This window comes from Aphelocoma coerulescens, chromosome 2 (genome assembly GCF_041296385.1).
Source record: "Aphelocoma coerulescens isolate FSJ_1873_10779 chromosome 2, UR_Acoe_1.0, whole genome shotgun sequence".
Taxonomy (NCBI): domain Eukaryota; kingdom Metazoa; phylum Chordata; class Aves; order Passeriformes; family Corvidae; genus Aphelocoma; species Aphelocoma coerulescens.
Window position 1 is genome coordinate 12,508,463 of NC_091015.1, and position 19,353 is coordinate 12,527,815.

The 19,353-nt window shown below is 36.9% G+C and overlaps 1 long non-coding RNA gene across 2 annotated transcripts; it reads right to left on the reverse strand.

The window, feature by feature from the left end:
• Positions 1–1,125: 1,125 nt before the first annotated feature.
• On the reverse strand, positions 1,126–18,361 carry LOC138105611 (uncharacterized). 2 transcript variants are annotated; one of them, XR_011148566.1, is made up of 5 exons: positions 17,498–18,361; positions 15,525–16,102; positions 12,874–13,076; positions 10,999–11,130; positions 1,126–1,428 (listed from the first exon to the last, which is right to left on the reverse strand). It is a non-coding gene; the product is annotated as an uncharacterized lncRNA (long non-coding RNA). The 2 variants fall into 2 exon arrangements; XR_011148565.1 differs by having other exon boundaries at positions 15,213–16,102.
• Between the last annotated feature and the right edge of the window lie 992 nt (positions 18,362–19,353).

Sequence of the window (19,353 nt, forward strand, 5' to 3'; positions counted from 1 at the left end):
AAATATTGGTGGTTCAATATTTTGGGTGCTCTGGGCTCTCTTTTCTGTTCTGTTTGTCTCTAAAGAATACAGCTGTCTCGAGCAGAAATAGCAAAGCTGCTTCTGAATTGAAAATTTGCTACTCATGTCAGCACAGCACACCTTATAAGTTAATTCATATTCAGGTGTGGATCTTGTTTATGCATTTATAAATTTGTGATTCCTTTTGTACTGAAATAATAATAAAATAAACCAAGCCTGGGAATTCTATGCAGTATTCTATCTCTGATTACAAATGAAGCTCTTCTGTGTCCTCTGCTACTTTCTAATCAGGAGTAAATTTATATATTTTTCAAATTTAACCATAATTTCTCAGAAACTATACATATACAGCCCTATTCCTGAAGATATACAAGTGATACAGAATTCCAGTCTCCTGATTAGCTGTAAAAGTGATAGTAATGCTTAAGATCCTATCACCTCCAAAGGTGCTTGTTTGAGAGAGTCCAGTGAATCTTTTAAAAAGCTTTGAAGCAGCTTGTATCCTCATATGATGAATCCAATGCAGGAGAGCTTAGGGCAGACCTTACAAAGGACTGAAGAAGGATGTAGCTACTATAATGCTTAGCTTAAATTTTAGGTGTCTACAACTTAATAATTCCAACTTGACACCTGCAATTCCTATTTTTGACGTAAGTTCAAAACCTGTTGTATTTATATGAAAGTGTAAATAGTAGCTTGGGAATACCTAGACTGACATTCATAGATGCTGATATAAAGAGAACTGAAATGACTAAGCTAGAAAAGAGATATCATCTAGATTCCCAAATCTTATAGTTATAAATGTGAATTTTGCACCAACCGCCTTCCCCCCAATTCTATTTGAACATGCATTGTCCTTTTGAGAAAGTTACAAGATAAGATTCAGCATTTTTCTAAAATTTATTTCCAGGCAAAGCAGTATCTAACCAGAATATTACCTTGTTTTCTTTCTTCTGTCACGTGTAAAATCTGCAAAGATTTTTTTTTTTTTTTTTTTTTTTTTAATATCAGGTACAATGACAGTGATAACAGATCCAGGGCTCTGAAAAACTCACATAAATAAACAGACTCACACACAAAAAGCTTTCCATCTTATTTTAATAGAAATCAGACCAAATACCACATTTTTGGATAAATGCATTTTATGTATGAAGGGGAATCATATAACTGATCACTAAATGCTAACTTTTCTATAGATATATCGATGGCTGAATGAGCACTTCACTGGGGACTTATTGTTGTTGGTTTTTATTGGTTGTTTTCTTAAGGGAAGTAGTTTAAGTCTGATCACATCAACACATTTCTAACCAAAACTAAGCTTCTGCCCAATGGGATTGTGCTGAGAATGATCATAGTTTATGGATGGGTACTTTCCACTCAGCAAATCACAGATGGGAGAAAGACAGGCTGGAAAAAAAAAAAAAAAAAAGGAAAAACTAAACAATTACAACAAAAAAAAGCACATAATTCACACTGACTACCAAAAGATATTCTGTATGGCTTGAATTTATCTAAGAATGGGATGAAAATAAAAACCATTATTGCTTTCATTAATATTTTAATTGCCCCAACATCTATCAATAAACCGTATAACTATTAAATAATAACAAGAGCATACAGGACAGAGATAAGAGAAACCTTTAAAAATCCAGTCTGTAACTGCCCTTCCCCCAGGAACCAAACTGTATCTCATGAGAAACTACTTCCAAATGTAATGCTGATTCTTACCTGGAAGGGTGCCACTTACATACTCTGGCATATTTAAGGGCAAAACACATTTGAAAAAGAGATGTTCAGTGCTATCAGAAAAGGGGAGGCTCTGGCAAAGCAATTTACTACAAATGGGTATGCTGGAAAAGATCTTATATCAGGAGCTGACAGAGGGAACAAAATATTGGTGCCTGATATTTAGCGAGCAGAGCAAATTGCCAGCAAGTCAGGAGTTTTGGGACACTATTCCAGTATTACTGAAAACCTGGATTAAACACACAGTTTGAACTTCTTTTGCACAACCATTTCTGCCAAGGTGACCTTCAAGTCAAGTGTAATTTTCACAAAATAACATTTGCATATTCCCTGTCTTTCTGTCAGGGCTCCCAATACTTTTGGACAAATCCACAGTTAGAAGTTCCCTCTCACCTAAGAAAAAAAGACATAAACAGACTTTTATACCTGAGAAGCTGACAAAGGACTTCCCTAATGCTCTAGGGTGTTTTGAATGGTATCACTGAAGGACTGAATACAGTTAAAGCTGGTGTAAATATGCCTCATGTAGAAGTAACAAGTGATGATAAATGAAACAATGGTCACTAACAGCAGCTTCAGTGGGATAAGATGGGTTTTTTCATGATGTAAAACTGACTCATCTTGTACCTTTCCACAACAGCTATTTCCTGACAGAAGTACAGATAGCAAATGCATTTTTTTACATAGTCTGCCCCAGAGACAATTCCTTCTGGAAGGAAATCATCATTCACTCTCCAGTTCTCAGCTGGACTCACCAGCCTGGTTGTCGCACACAGCAATTAGATCATCTGAAGTACCACAGACACAACAGGTTCCTAAAGACACTCTAAGAAACTTGTCATTTCTGCATGGAAACAAGTCAGCCCTGGAGCACTCTTTTGGGAGCTGCCATTTCAGAGTCTGTGCCTTACACTGGAAGTTTGCCTACTCTGAATTCCCCTGGAAAAAGAGCATTCAAGTTCTTTAGAGTGCAGGATGACAGTTTAGTGGCACCATATGGCAATATTGTCTGATAATGACATTTTCCAGGTACAGATAACATTTTCTCAACTTCATTGATTTCAGGAGTTGTGATATATGCAAAAGAGGACAAAATCAGCAGTGGAGTGAACATTGCTGTATGAAACACCTAATGCAATACAAGCAGAGCTCAGGAAAAGGAGATAGCACACATTCTTATTCTAGTGCTACAACATTAAATGCAAATGCATTTTCTGTTACCAGAGCAGATGTCATTTAGCATTTCAGTTCAAAAGGAGAATACAGCCAAGAGGGTCACTGTACTCCCACTTTCTAACAGAAATTTCAGATTTGTTCTGTCTTTCCTTTTTTTTTCATTCTGAATTAAGCTCTTCAAGCAAGAGATACACACTATTCAGAGAGAGCGTGGCAGTGAAAAAGTAGTCACTAATTACTGGAAAATTCTTAATATGGAAGAGACATAGATGCCTCCATATACACATTTGTGTGAGAAACTATGCTCACAGTGTTCACAATTTCATAGATTACATAAATTATGTTACACTACACTTTCCTGAGTTCTAAGATTTTAATACTCTAACCTTTATCAAAAAATATTAAAAATTCTGATGAGGGTAACTAATTAAGATTATTAAGGGGGAAAAACTCCACACTAACAACACTTAGGGGCATAGTTCTTAAGTAATCTAAGCAGAGACTGTTTTGCTAAATTTTGCACATGTATTTTCTCTTTGTCCAATGATAATTTCCTCTTTTTCCTCTAAGTAGCAAATGCTTTCTTGAACTAATACACATTTTGTTATTGCCCTGTCTGCATTTTGTTGACTTAATCCTTTTTGTCTTATGGCATTTATGTGTAGGAAGTACATGCTGGCCTTTGTTACTGATCAGTTTTTCCATGTATAAACTAGGGAATATATTATCCATATTTATGACAGAAATTCTACAGTCTGATTTAATGTACTTTGGGCAGTTCTCTAAAATCCTAAATGCATTAAGACCTGGCAAAGTCCACATAATGTTACTCAGGATCAGGCTGCTCTAAGGAAGGACTAAGGCTTCTTTGCACCTCCTGGGATAACATATGAAGACATTACACTATGAGAAAAATAGCCAATTTTTATAGCATTCCAGGCTTGTGAATGTGTTTGAATTAGTGTAAATGTGACTGAGGCACATAACTGCAGTGAAATATAGCATATTAGGAATGTCACATCAACGAGGAGTCTTGATGATATTTGCAGTTAAGTAAATCCAGACGCGTTTTTCATATATGAAAAACAAAAATAATTTTCAAGTTTGCTTTTCTTAAAAGCCTGCCAAATTTCAAAGGCTTTGGAACAAGTGCTAAAAATTTCAATGATCTTTAAATGAAAGCCATCTAAGAGGCATGTAGACAAGCTGCTGCTTGTTCTGCTCTGTTCTATGAAAGGATGGAAGGGGGGACTTTCTAGAAGGAGACCAGACATTGTGCAGCAGATGAATGCTGTATCCAAAATTCTCATTTATCCTGAACAAGAAGTGTTTCCTTTTGACCATGTCACAAACCCTGTAGAATATAACTGCCTAAAGATGAATATTTCCTCATAGGAAATCTGAAGATGAACTGTAATCCCAAAAGAACACTTTAGATTCTTGTCTTCTTTTTGAATCAAAAAGGAAGTCAATATTTAAGCAATTCTAAAGATTTTCCCCACCTTGGAAAAAGGTTGTCCGCAGACTATGGTGAAAGAAAGTAAGGGAAAGAGATTTTTTTAGTTCACCTAATCTGATACATATGCACAATGGAGGGTCTGGTGTGCAATCAAATGCAATTTTCTGTTAGTCTATTTAGATTTCCAGTCTTCATAATATTTGAACCATTTGCAATCACAGCTCTGTTACTGGGCAGAGAAGCAATTGTTTTTGCTTTGATGATATGGAGCATGGGCATGGAGTAGCTCAGAACCAAGTTTTTAGACACTGGGATTTCCAAAATGCACTGATTTTGAAAAGGGTATTAAGCCACAAATATTGTCAGGGCTGTGCTGCTTTGGACTCTTGATGACTGCATGCCTGTAATAATCCCACACTGTACCCAACAGTCCATTTGCATTGTGTTGATCACTTCAAGGACTCACGAAGTGTCTGGGTACAGGAGTATCTGGGACATATTAGTTTGCAATGTCAATATGTTGTATCTACTGTCAGAATTTAAGCATAATCTAGTTTTAGCTGGTTTTAAGAATTCAGAACTGTGTATCTCCTGCTCAGTTATGTATAAATCCATTGACTGGTGTATTTATCAGGTTTTCCTGGTATTTCAATATGCTCCTTTTTTATGGAAGAACACTGAAAATTGTGTAGTTTATAAACAGTGTTTATAGTCTCAGGAGTAATGAATATACAAGGTTTCTGTTTTATTTTTTTCTTCCTCCTGAGTGACTGCTAATGACGATTTATCAGAAGCTGTTTGTTTTTACCAGAATTTTATATAATCCATTTGCAAATTGGGAAATAAAATATTTTCTCACATCTCTAATAATAATTAGCTTGACACTCAAGGCAATAAAACAAAATCATTTTAGATAATTGGAAGTGTCTAAGTAACCAATTATTTGAAGATGTCTTTGTGGCTTAAGGAGAACAAATAAGAAAGTACTCCCCAAGTGAATATCCAATGCACAGTCTCTGCAAATATTTCCCATGCAGATACTGTTATGGATGTGTCACTTGCAGTTACTTGCAGAACGCTGTCATTTCACATCTGATGATGATGTGGTGAAACAGAGTGTGCTTCTGCAATGCCATGAGAGGAATGCAGAGCATATGTCTGAAACACCTCTGAAAGTCCCTTCCAAATTCTGGGTCCTGTTGTGACATTCTGCTGAATTCTCAATTGTATCACTTTTCAAAACAGTTAGGGGATTCAAGGTTGCACCAAATCCCTTGCTCTACCGGCCTCCACTGGAATAACAAAAAACAAATTGATATTTTTCTAACTATATCTCTCTTCAAGTCGGCTTAATGTCACATAACAAGGTGTAAACAAGTAGAAAAACATTCAATGATGATTCACTGAATACTTTTGGCTAGGGAGTAATGGGGGTTGTTAGCCACTTACACTTATTATGACCTGTAGGCTGTGCCTCAATGAAGCCAATAAATTGTACTTTTCTGAGAACACCCAGCCCTAAATTACACAAATAGTTACTCATATGCTCTGCCAACAGTGGAGCACTCAATAAAATACTGAAATTCATTTTGTGTAGCTTGGCACTTTTCACAGTGATCAATCTTTCTTCCTTGGCAAAGCTCTCTTCTTGGGGTGATTAACAATAACAACAACAAAAAAAAGCATTATAATCTTCCTGCAAAGGCAGGGTTTTAGCTTCCTGCTGCAGGATAGTATCAATTGTCAGCATCTTGTTTGGTTTGTTTAGCTGGCTTTTATTCTTCTCTGACATTTAGAGATTATGTGTTTTCCTTTTCCTCCTCCCCATTGCTGGAGCCATCTGTGAGCCTTTACACAGAGACATCCATTAGGAATATCAGATAGAAAAAGCTAATGTGCACTGGAGTAAGATGACAAGCTCCTTTTCTTAGTTAATGTTAGTCATCATTGCTGCTCAAGTGAGGATTGTAAGCTTCTGAAGTAGTTTGAAAATGAATTGTTCTTAATTTCCATGAACATTTTTCTACTACATTTAGACTGTTCTATAAATTAAACAGCGAGGGGTCCTAGGATCCTGATCCCCTGAAACCACATCTCTACCTGTGCATTAAGTACTCTCTGGGACCAATCCTGGACGCTGGACATTTGTGGTCTGCACTGTTTGACTGTCAGGAGCACCCCTGTTGGGCAGTCAGTCTGCCCAGTGAGCACTGCAGCAAACCAGCCCCAAGGCCCCCCTGCTCAGGACTTTGCATGGGCCCCTTCTGATCAACAAACAGTTTCCATGAGATTCCTCAGTTCTGGAGGGTAAGGGAACTTAGTAGGATGTCTCTGACTGTCCAATGGAGGGATGTCTTAGAGCAACCATTACTTCATACATTCTATGTCCTGGGCTTTCTGTCTGTGCAAGACATAATGGAAGAGGATTTCAATCCAAGCACTGAAAACTGACCCCAATATAAACTCAAGACCCAGCTGGAACAGGTACCCAGAGCTGTGACCTGGGAATACTTCACAGCCGCAAAAGGTCTACATGTAGCTGAAAGAAGGAGTATGAACATTGAACACATGCACCCCACATAACGTATTGGCTAAAACCCCAAATTGTTAAAAGACTTAAGCAGATAGCAGAGATGGGAAAGAGGTTAAAGTCTGCCCCTATTCCATCTTTATATGCCAGTATTTTCAGCATGAAGGAATGAAGTTGCCTACACCATCTGATCGCTGCATCTCATCATTATTATTAGCAACTACCATTTCCATCAGAGAAACTGAGAGAATTTTTCGTATTCTAATTTTCCTGAATGTTTCCTTACTCCTACCTCCTACTTACATGCCATTTCAGCTAAGCTAAATCTTAAAATAGTGTCCTTATAATTTCCTTTCATTCTTTGTTTCATTCATGTATGCAAAATCTGCTTTTCTCATGTGTATTCTGTAATCTTAAAAAAAATAGTTGGAGTGCATGTATGATCGTTTGTCTTGATCAGCTATCAGGGAGGTAGCCAAGCTTTGAAACAGGTAGCCAAGTTTTCAAACATTTTGACTCGTTTTAATTGTGTGCTCCAAGACAATTTCTATTTTTATCTTAGTCCGAATTGCATCAGCTATAGATTTTTTCATCTTAACTTTTTCCCACATTGGTCTATAAATGCCAGTGAAATATTTGTGCTAAATATTTAAAATTATTTTAGAAAACAAAACCCAGGAAGCTCAACCTTTAGAAGGTCTGAACATTTCACTTCAGACTCACATACCTTTGTGAATAGCTGTTCCCTAGCATAAACTTTCATTATTTGAATATATACAAATACCAGACTTTAGTCATTGAATTTCATTTTACTTTGTGAAGACCCTCCAGGCTTTATTATGTTGAACAAGACATTAATTTATAATATTTAGTTTTAAAATGTCTCTCATGTCTACTTATTGTTTATTATATAGAATTGGGTAGATTCTGGGCAAATACATCTAGAAAAGCACATTAATCAAAACTGGGAGATTATTGTTTGGATTGCTTTGGCTTCTGAAAACTTCAGCCATAAGTCAGAGCCAAATATTTCTAGAGACACAGACTAATGCTGAGAATAGGTTAGGATTCTTTTTTACTAGTTGAAAATGTAATTATTTGTTTAGTCTGCCAAAAAAAAAAAAAAAAAAAAAAAAAAAGAAAATATTTTAGTTGTAATTATATCAAACCTGTAACTTTTTCTTTGTTCAAAATTAATCCACATCACCATAAAAATGGCATTAAGGTGTCACGTTCCTTTAGTAACACCGCCCTACTGAGATCCCTGACTAACAACTGTGCTTCATAGCGTGCTATGATCTCTGTCTTCTGGCTCAGATGCTGAAGTGTACAGTGATTAAAACACAGCAGGAGTGCCTATTCCTCATTAAAGACATTAATGAAAGTCATCCAAACTACAAGACTTTGTAGTGGTTCAGAAGACGTTACAGCTACATCCACGCTAGCAAACTAGTGTTGAAAGAAGCTCTATGATAGAGATTTGATTTGAAATTTCTGCATTGCCATGGAGAGAAAATCATCTACTATGCTCTGAAACTTGTTTTAAATTCTGAATTAAATATCTGCATATATTTAATCTCTTAAATATTTATTTATTTTTTGAAAAAAAAATATATTTTTTTATAGTACATATGTATGTGTATATATATTCAGAGTATACGAATATATGCTCCATAAATATATTCAGAGTCTGTGAACAAGTTTGTGAACACTCTTAGCCTTCTTTTGTTAAGATAAAATAGATTAAATTCTTCACATAGCTTTATTTTAAATCCTTTAATCAGTACTAAGGATTGTCTCTGAACTTTTTTCTATTTATCAACACCTTTCTTGAAGCACATATGACAATTCTAAGCATACAATTCCTGAATCACCAGCATTACCATCAGTCATAAAGTACTGCTGCAATAAGTATTCTCTCATGTTCATATGCAAGAGCCTTAGTCCTTTTAGCCATCACACTGAGTCTGGCAGTCTTAGTGGATGACTGATCATTCATCTCCATCAGACCCCTCTCTCTGTGTATCTGATCTGTTCAAATTGGACCACTTCCAAAGCATTTCTGGGCAGAGTTCAGGTGCTGAGTATGGGCAAGAGGCCATTTTAAATAGGCTTTTCTCATCTGGAAAACGTATTTTGAAGACTAGGAGTCTTCCTTTCTATATATGAACACAGTTGTCTACCCAGATGCCTGAGTCCTTTTCAGAGTAGCTCCCTCTTCAGGACTCTTTCATCCTATACTGCCCTTGCTTCTACACGCGTGATTTTGTCAATGTTCAAACCCACATTTTTGTCTCTGTCAGTGGTGTTCATCAATCCAGATTGCCCAGCATCATTGGATAAGCTTTGTTCTGTTCACTTAACACTCTTCCAACTTTCTGCCATTCGCACAGTTTACTGGAGATCATCTTAAGCTTTCTAGATCATTGACAAAATAGCATGGGATGAAGAACCAAATTCTGTGAGAATTTTTCAGAAACATCCACTCACTGATGATTAGTCATTTGCAATTTGATGTAGAGTTCCCTTAATTAACAGGTCTTAATCCTTTTAACATGTTGATAGCATATTGTTCAAGTTCTTTAATCAAAAGGGCATGTGATGTGAAATCAAAAATATAATCGTATTACATGAACGCTATTATCTTTATCAGACAAATATTTAATCTCATCAAAAAAGATATTAAGTTGCTTTGACATTATTCATTTTCCTGAACCCGTGTTGATTGGCATCAATTATACTTTCTTTAATTCTTTGTTAATTAAGTTCCATAAATCAAGTTCAGTATCAGCCATTCTACTACTATTCAATAAAAACCATTTCTACTACTTTGGAATGACTGAAACATGAAAGAATGGACTGTAATCAAAGGTAGGGAATGATACAAGAAGGAAAAATAAAACAGTACATGCTTATTTCTTGAAAGACACTGTAACTATAAGCAGTCATCTAAAATCAGCATTTCCCCAGATTTAAGTTCCAAAATAATAACTTCATTATTACTAATAATCACTAAGAATGAACTTGATTGAAGTGAAGGACTTTTTAAAGTGTAGAGCAATACCTAAACATGGCAATGAGGAAAGTTCTAACTCAAAAAACCTCATTGCATTTATATTGTTATTCAAGTGACCTTAAAATCCACTAAGTAGGAAATCACTGATATTTAAATACAATTTTTATTTACATTTATATTTTGATTTTAGAACAAAATTATATATTCTTGGTTTTTTTCAAATAATTACTTTATGTTTAATCATCAAATATTCAGTTCATATTGCTTTTTAGAAATTATTTTTAGCCAGATATGCCAATTTAGAAAGAAAATAAAATTTTCCTAGGCAAAGATTTCCTGATATTTTTGAGGATTTCTATTTTTTTCAATAGACACCAGCTGTTTAATTTCAAATTAGGCTTAGTTAAATTGCATTTTCATTTTGTAAAAGACTGGACAAATGTAAAATTCTGCTCCTTTGGGCAAAGAAATGGATAAAATAAGCATGGATATCAAACTCCACTATAACCACAACTTTACAGATGATCAAATGTTGACTTGGCATGACAAAGAATTACAGAGAAATGCTAATTAATGGTGGAAAAAAATGTTAAAGCTATGTGCTGGTTTTGGCTGGAATAAAGTAAATTTTCTTCACAGTAGCTGGTACGGTGCTGTGTTTTGGATTTGTGACAAAAACAGCATTGGTAACAGAAGGATGTTTTGGATATTGCTGAGCAGGGTTTGCACCGTGTCAAGGCCCTTCTGCCTCCCACCCCACCAGCAAGGATGCTGAAGGGGCACAAGGAGCTGGGAAGGGACACAGCTGGGACAGCTGATCCCGCCTGTCTGAAGGGGTATTCCACACCATATGGCATCATGCTGAGCTTATAAAATGGGGGGAAGAGGAAGGAAGCGGGATGTTCAAAGCGATGGGGTTTGTCTTCCCAATCACCATTACACATGATGGAGCCCTGATGTCCTGGGGATGGCTGAACACTTTCCTGCCCATGGGAAATAGCAAATGAATTCCTTGTTTTGCTTTGTTTGTGTGCACTGGTTTTACCTTACCTATTAAAATGCTTTTATCTCAGCCCACAAGTTTTCTCATTTTCACTCTTCTGATAATCTCCCCCATCTCATGATGAGTGAGTGAGCGGCTGCGTAGGACTGAGCTGCTGACTGGGGTGAAACCATGACAGACTGTTTGAAAATACAAGGTTAGATGTTAAATTCAGTATTTTACACAATGTGTTCTTATTTATTATGAAAAGTAGAATTTGATTAATGAAAGTCTTCTTCTCTTTAAATTTTGACATGCCATTATGCTTCAGGACTTCACATCTGAAATGTAAAATGAGATTCCCTAGATCTGATTCACAAGTCTTTCAAGTATTATTGAAAAATATATATCCTTTCTAAACACATTCAGGATTCCAGTAGAAGTTTAGCTATTATGTATTAAATAAGACAGAAGAGATTTATCTGATCTTTTCTGCTGTTTGCATTGCTTCCTGAAAAACCTGCTTTCAAAAATGGAAACAAGAAACTGTAGGCTGCTGAAGAATCCAGACACGTACAGTGTCAGTACTCATACCATGATGATTCCACTCACAAAGTCGTCAGTTCAAATCCCTTCGAAATACCCACACCTTTGAATCTCAGAGGATTAGAATTTAGTGCATTTAGCTTTCAAAATTCAGAGCAGTGGTTACCTAACAAAAGTCCACTGCCGTTGATGCAAATCCTTCAATAGACTTCAAAGGATTTTGGAGTAAGTCCTAACATTACAGATGGTGGATAATTCTCAGTAAATGGCACATCAGACACAAGCGGACACTTTCTCCCTGCAGGAAACATCAATAAGGCCATTCAAATCCAAAACTGTTGCTGCTATAATGATTTCTGAATACTTGATTGTGATTTTTTTATGATATCAAAAGGAAATCTTGTCAAAATATATTAGATATTGACTTGCACCTTTTAAACATACTAAATAAGAGATAAATGCCCCTATTATCCATCAGATAATGATGGCTCTCTTAACCCTTTAAATAATATAATGTAGACAACTGATACCACCTTCCCCTGGTGGTTTGGAATCATTGCATAAAGGCCATGATGTTACCTATGAGAATCACTGAACCTCACTAGAAAGCCCTGAACCTGTGAACAGTCACCTTTTTGATGACTGCCTCCATGTCCATAATCTGAGTAGCAATTTAATTGATCAAGGATAATAATTCCTTGATTCTGCAAGAAAACTGTGAATCATTCAACTTCAGCAATATGAACACTCAATTTCAGCAGTATTAATCACTGACGTTGAGTTTCTAGAGAGAGGATAAAGGGGTGTGAACAAAATTAGAGCAAGGAGGAGGTTTTAAGAAAGGTGATTTCTGATTCTAGTTTCCCTGAACTGATTTAATTACTGTATCTCAAAAATAGAGACAACTTGAAGGAAATGGCAAAGGAACTGATTAACAGTGTTTCTTACAATACATACACTTGAGTCTTTGAGGGAGACTCCTAAGAATGGGCTTTGAAATAGAAAGGTCTCTATCTCCAAGTAGCCTGTGTGACAGAGAGAGATCTCTGAGACCTATTGGGTGGCCTGAGTTTGTACAAAGGGAATTCCTCCCAAAATTATAGGCCTATAGTGATTAACACATGTAGTCTGATATAAAAGTTTGAGACTTGATAGCAATTTTTTTTGTCTTTTAACATAGAAATGTGAAAATTAACCATTTTCAATACTTTTATCACAGAAAGTACTGGATGTATGCCACAGTTATCACATTTATCTTTTCCAAATAGTTATACTGCAGAAAGAAAGCAGGATTCTAAAATTGATCTTTCATCTTTCTGAGTTAGTAAATACTGGTTTAGAACTACTTTCATAACTCTTTCCTCCAAAATGGTATTTTGAAACTTAAAGAGTCTTACAGACAAAAAATTTCCAAGTTGAGTGCATAAAGGTATTAACATGCAGTGTATTTTGCAGTCATTCCCAGAAGTAGTTGAAAACTGCTCCATCTTCTCTCCAGAGCCAGGGATCAAAGAAGAATCATTTCAAATGCAATGAACTTTGAGCCATTTCTTCAGGCAGGTGATCAATACTTCAGTGTGTAGTAAATGTTAACATATTCCTGGGCCAGGAATAGAACCAGAAACATAATTTTACTGGGTATTCTCCAGACTCATGCTACATTCAGAAATAGAAAACAGGCCTAAAATGAGATTTATCTCTTTTAAAGTATAATAGAAGTTTGAATAGGTAGGGAAATAAAAGTCTGTGTCTTAGGGAAGGTAGTCCTCCCAGAAGTGTCAATCAAGTGATGTGCAATTGTAGGGCTCAGTTACAACAAAGGAACTGTATGCAAAAGCAACTAAATTTCAGCTTCTTAAAAGTGATTAGAAATAGGGACAATATTAAACCAGACATTCACTGACAGAGTGAAAGCATAGGGGTTTACTTTAAAGATTAATATACAATTAATGTTCTTGTTTCCAGGAAGAAATATATATATCTTAACTTGAAAGAAAACAGAGTTGTAGGAACAGAAATTTATAAGAAAGGGGATATGTGACCTTGGAAAACCAGAAAACCTTTTAAGCAAAAGCTGTTAGGTCCATTTGTGATGTTTGCATGCATTCATACTGGACTTCTTCCACAATTTTTGGTAATAAAAAATAATTCAAATGCTTGTGTAAAACAAATTGTCACCTAAAGTCTAATTCAACAATCAGAATTACATTTTTTTGCGCTGTTCTCTAGAGAGCAACGGGAATTTTTGTGTCTGATGTGTGTTTTTCTCATGCTTTCACAGAAAGAAATGGACCACTTCCCACATTTCCATGTCATCACAATTCCTACTTGGCAAATACTTGATCTAGCTAAAACTAACTGACAGCAATATAAGATATAAAATATTGGTTAGTACTGCAGAATATATTTCCAAGACTTTAGCATATAAACTTCTTATTCTGGAAAAATATTTAAAATTCAGAATTCTTTGCTATATCTGAACCTCTAAAATGTACAGGTAGTTGTTACAAATTTTTCAAGACACAAAAAAATATTTAGTAAAGATGGGAGGTTTTTTTTAGCACAGTATTTGGCAAAGTTGAAATAGGTCCTTTTTAACACTGCTCCATTCATGTGTTGGTGTCATAGACTAAGGGTGCAAAATCTGTTGTCTAACATCTGAGTTTTAAAAGACATGTTAATAATTAATTCTGCTTTATTTTAATGGTATAAGGTAATTAGTTCACTTTTTCTACTATAATTTACTGATATATAATCTTTCTTTTTGTACACAACTCAGTCTGCTTTGTCATCTCAACATTTTCTCTCTTATTGTAACTCATCCTGGAGGACTTATTTGCCAAGGGTGCATGGGGAACATTGAGGGGCAGTTCATATGCTAGAAAGATGTTGGCATAGTCAGCAAACAAAGTCAAGAAAGTAGTAAAGTATTTTAATTTTTATTGTATTTTTCTTTTGTTCCAGAATTTGCATCTCTCGTGACTGTGATGGAGATGAAATACTATATAGAAGTGAATGAATTTGCATAATAAAAGTCTCTGGAATAATCACAGAAAATTATTAAATGCAAAGAAAGTTTTTGCTGACACACTAAATCTTTAATTAGACTTATAAATGAGACATCACCATCAGAATTTTTACAATTGTCCTCATTATCCTTTTGCCTTGGGTTGTCTGTTGGGTACCCAGGAAGAATCTACTGTTACAGTGGACTAACAAAGAGAACGATGTGAAAAATAAACCGACATCATGCAAATCACACCTGATAGTCCACCAAACAACCACACAGTACTTTCATCTTATTTTAAATTTGATTGTTCTAGGTTCTTTGGATTCATGAAAATGTCTGCTATTTTTAAAATTAAGTGTACGCCAAAATAATATGCAAGATAAAACCTCTTTAGTTGATCTGTCATCCAAACAACAGAAAATCCATCTTAGATTGCACAGTAAATCAAATTATATTCCCAAATATCACTGTACTAAGCATTCTGGTTGTTTTACTGCTTCTTATCTTTCATGATGGTCACTGTATTTTCATGTGAGCTGACTCAGTTACTAAATTAAAAGAACATGAGAAAATAATACTAACAATACTGCTTTACTGTGAGATTCTAAACCAGCTTTTGAAAAATGAACAGTGTTAATTTTCTGCTAGAAAATAAACATCAGACTAAAAACTATTGACATCTGTGAGATAGTCAGTTCTCTACATGCAAATAATATCGCTTCTTACCAGAGCATCTGTTTCCTTCTCAAGAATAACCTTGTTGGCTGAAAAATGTGCTATGGATCATCAAGAGGAAAAATAAAAAAGTACTGGCACAAGTAAAATTGCTTTAAAAATAAATTTTAAAAGCTCCACAGGTTTTTAGTTTACTTTAGGATTTGGTCCTAATTTTTTCCTGTAAGGTTATCACACTTGCATTTATCTTACGAATATTTTGCCCAATCTGTGAGCCACAAACCTAATTGATACAAAATAGGTTCAAAGAACATTCTAAGCTCAAAAAGCCACTCTACTCATCAACACAATTTTCTTAATTACCATCATCATCACCATCATCTTCTAATTCTCTCTAGCTTATAGATTTTTCCATTAATAAAGTCTCTTTTGAGTGTCAGATGTAATTCCCTCTGTCACAGCCTGCTGCAGTCTCTTATCAAACAATCTCAAACTCACTCAAATGTGAAACTTCTCTTGTCATAGGACCTGGAAGCAAGGTGAGATATTAACTGTTCCAAGAAGGAAGTATTTTCTTGATGAGTAAGTTTTCTGTACATCAAGGTGTCAGAAAGCTTGTGCAAGACACTTGCAGTTTGTGTAGGCTGTGCTCTATGTAGAACCCTCTAGATGATGGGATATGGAAAAATGTGGCTTTGTAGTGAACTCAGAACAAAGCCACTGTGACCTTTTTGCTGAGTAAATTTTGGAAAAAAATATTCTCTTGTCTCTCTTCACATGGTTTGTCGCGGGTTGGGTTTGTAACCGGGCAGAAACACCGATTTAGTGTAGTGGTTTGGGCTAAAATACTCATTACTGTTTATCTTCTGTGAGATAAGAATTAGGAGGAACGCAAAGCAGGCACCAAACTTGAAAGAATATAAAGAAGTTCATTAACAGACCTAAAAGAAGAAAAGGAAAAAAAATTATACCACCTTCAGAACTCTCCTCCTCCCCCCCCTTCCTCCCTTCTCCCACTGACAATGTAAAGACAACCCTTAAGATGTTCAGTCTGTTTACCACTTCCATAATAACCTTGTTCAGTCCATTTAGAAAGAGAAGTCTCTTCTTGCTCGTGCTATGAAAACATTATCACAACGAGACAGCCACCCACTTCCAAATATTGTTCAGCCCATTTAGGAAGAGGAGTCTCTCTGCTCACAATGAGAGTCCCTTCCCCCCCGACTTGCAGCTTTTCCTGCAACTGCTTTCGGGGGTCCACCCTTGAAGTTTTTTGGGGTACAATTTTAAGGTTGAGCCGTTCAGAAACAAAGAAACAGAGGCCCTTCTCCTTCCCTGGGAGCAAAGGGTCTTCCTCATCTTCATCTTTAAGACTATCTCTGGGAGCATCTCTAGGAATTGAGGTTTTTCTTCTTTCCCATTTGGAGCAAAAGTCCTCATCTGGTTCATCTGGTTCATCTCTCTCTGTCTAAACTTCTCATGAAATTACAGCTGCGGCAGCATCTGCCTATTGCTTACGAGTTGAACGCTCCACCCCCCACATCTTCATGAAATTACAACGGGTACTCTGATATATCATAGCTTTACAACAGAATTTCAGCTTTAAGCATCTCCTCTCTCTCTTCCCTCAGGTTTTCAGCTCTTCACAGCAATAAAAGGGTTAATCTCACCTCGGCCTTGCAGCTTTGCAGCTGGAATGTTGAATTTTTCTTATCGCAGTGGAGAGGGGGGAGAGCCAGGCCGCTCCGGCTGCCCATGGCAAGGCAGTGGGGAGGGGGGTGTTCCATGGCTGGAACAGGCCCATGGCTCCAGGCTGGCTGTGGCCCGGCCCAGCCTGACCCAAGCAGGGCCTGGCCGGGCCCGCTGGCCCCGGCACGGGGCCTGCAGCCACCTGTCCCAGCTCCGGAAACGAGAGAGAGCTTGGGGGGGGGGGGAGTTTGTCTATTCTTAAGTGTGTATCACAGAGGCGGTCACAACTTTAAGTGGCTTAAAGAATTGTCCATATTCAAACTGGCCAGCTGATAGGTTCTATCAGGTCCCAGAGGAAACTGTAAGCACCCCTTAGCAAGGACATCCCTTCCGGGCCTATGCTTGCTAACCTATGACATGGTTCTATCTCAAATAACCAGCTCCTTCATCTTATCCAGCAAACCATTTTCCATGAACTTGTTGCAAATATGATAAGGGACGTGTCTTGCTGTTTGGAATTTAAGGAAATTTAAAAGGAGAAAAAGAAAACAAGTGTTTAAAAAGTGAAAATTCAACATTTTTTGACTCTCAGATTTGTGAGGTATAGTCTTCTGCAATCTTTATTCTGAAGTCAAGGCAGTTCATACCTTGCAAGCTGAGGACTCCAGTTTGTCATGCTCCGGGTTTGTGGTGCTGGATAGTGAGGAGCTGCGACCTTCCGAAAACATCTCCAAGGTGAAGCCGCTTGGCAGGACCACCACACACTCACACACGCATATACGCATGCATGGACAGCTCCATAAAATTGGTCAACGAAAAAGAGATGGGAAGGGTCTTCATATGGGGTTCCACAGGAGAGGTTTATTGCAGCCACATGCTTGAAGGGGTCCAGGGACAAAGACAAAAAACATGGGAGGGTCCAGGTTTAAGTATGGGAGCGGAGGGAGCATTAGACACCAATGATCTGAGGGCATGAGGGCGGTACAAAGGCGGGACTAGGTAAGGGGACCAATGGGGAAGCTCTGAGGGAGTGGTGATGAGGCAAGGGCCAATGGGGGAAAAGGGAGTGGAGAATCTTCTAGGGCAGGGACATATAAGGTACAAAGGGCTGGGGAGGCCAACGGGCCAACTGGGGAAGCAGAACTGGGGTATATTAACATAGCAGAACAGGGCAGCCTGAGGGAAGTCTCTTTTGTCACCCCAGCCTGAGGAGGTTCTTTGGTAGTAGGGACTGTCCCACCAATGGACACTCTTTGTCCCTTGTACCACGGGCCCACCAGCCTCCACACCAGTTCACTTTAATTTTTCTCCAATTTTTTTCATAGCAGGAATAGATAGTGTAATTTAAACACAGGAACTAAACCTTTCCATTCAAAGGGGAATAGCTTCCCTCATGTCCAATGCAATAACAATTTAATGTCACTAAAATCAGCTGGCTACATCTCTAGTGGTGATTTCTCATAACCTTCCACGTACATGCTAACTTTGGGATTAAAATATTGAATGAAAAGTGGTGGGAAATTCACAAAGACATATTCTTCATTAAATATGCTTGTATAATGTTACGTTAGACTAAAATTCCATTACTTACATGTTTATCTTTCTATTAATAATACCTTTATGTTAGTTATAACATTTTTTAGACCTATAAGAGTTGAATTCCACCACCCAGCCCCATCAGGATAAAAGCCATCTGGCTCCTATATACAACATGAGTTTGATTTTGGCTGATAAATATCACGCACAGCTGAGAAGATCCAGCTAACCAACTGTCTTGTCTCGGTAGTGGCTGTCAGCAGACACCTGAGAAAGGAGAGCAGAACTCTTCCGAAGCATTTTCCATTCTCCACCTTCAAGACCTGCTGAGTCACAAATGGTGTAATTGTACCTAATATTTTCCATCTTTTTTTTTTCCTTTGGTCAATTTTTGATTGATTTTCCAACTTATAAAATTTTTATGTGAACAAAGTAATGGGAAAATAAATTCCTCATTTTAACTATGTGCGTAATAAGACTTGTGCTTATTTTAAACCTGATACATTTGGTGCCTTGGTTCTTTAACTGAAGGCACATAAAAAGCACCCTGCTCACTTGTAACTGTTTCTGCACACAGTGAAGAACGAGTTAGCTCACATTAATATCATATCAGTGTCATTACTGCATGCTGCTTTAGTATTTTGTGATTTACTCTAAACTATGGTTTTCTTAAGCAATACATATTAAATTACCATGAAGCATTTCTGGATTTTGTTGTCTTTCTCTGCACTCCAAACCAAGTCTTTGCCAATACTCCAGATTCCTTATTAAATACACTTCTACATTACACAGGATAAGAAGGGCCCTTTGAGTTTTATATATTAAACAGGTGGCCTTAATTGACACAGCATGCTGTCTTCTTACACTACAAAGTAAGCTTAATATCTCATGCAATGGTTTAGTTTTGTCTTTGCTGCTACAAGGTGTGAAATGTACATTCACTTAGAGGATGGAAAGCCCACGTGTG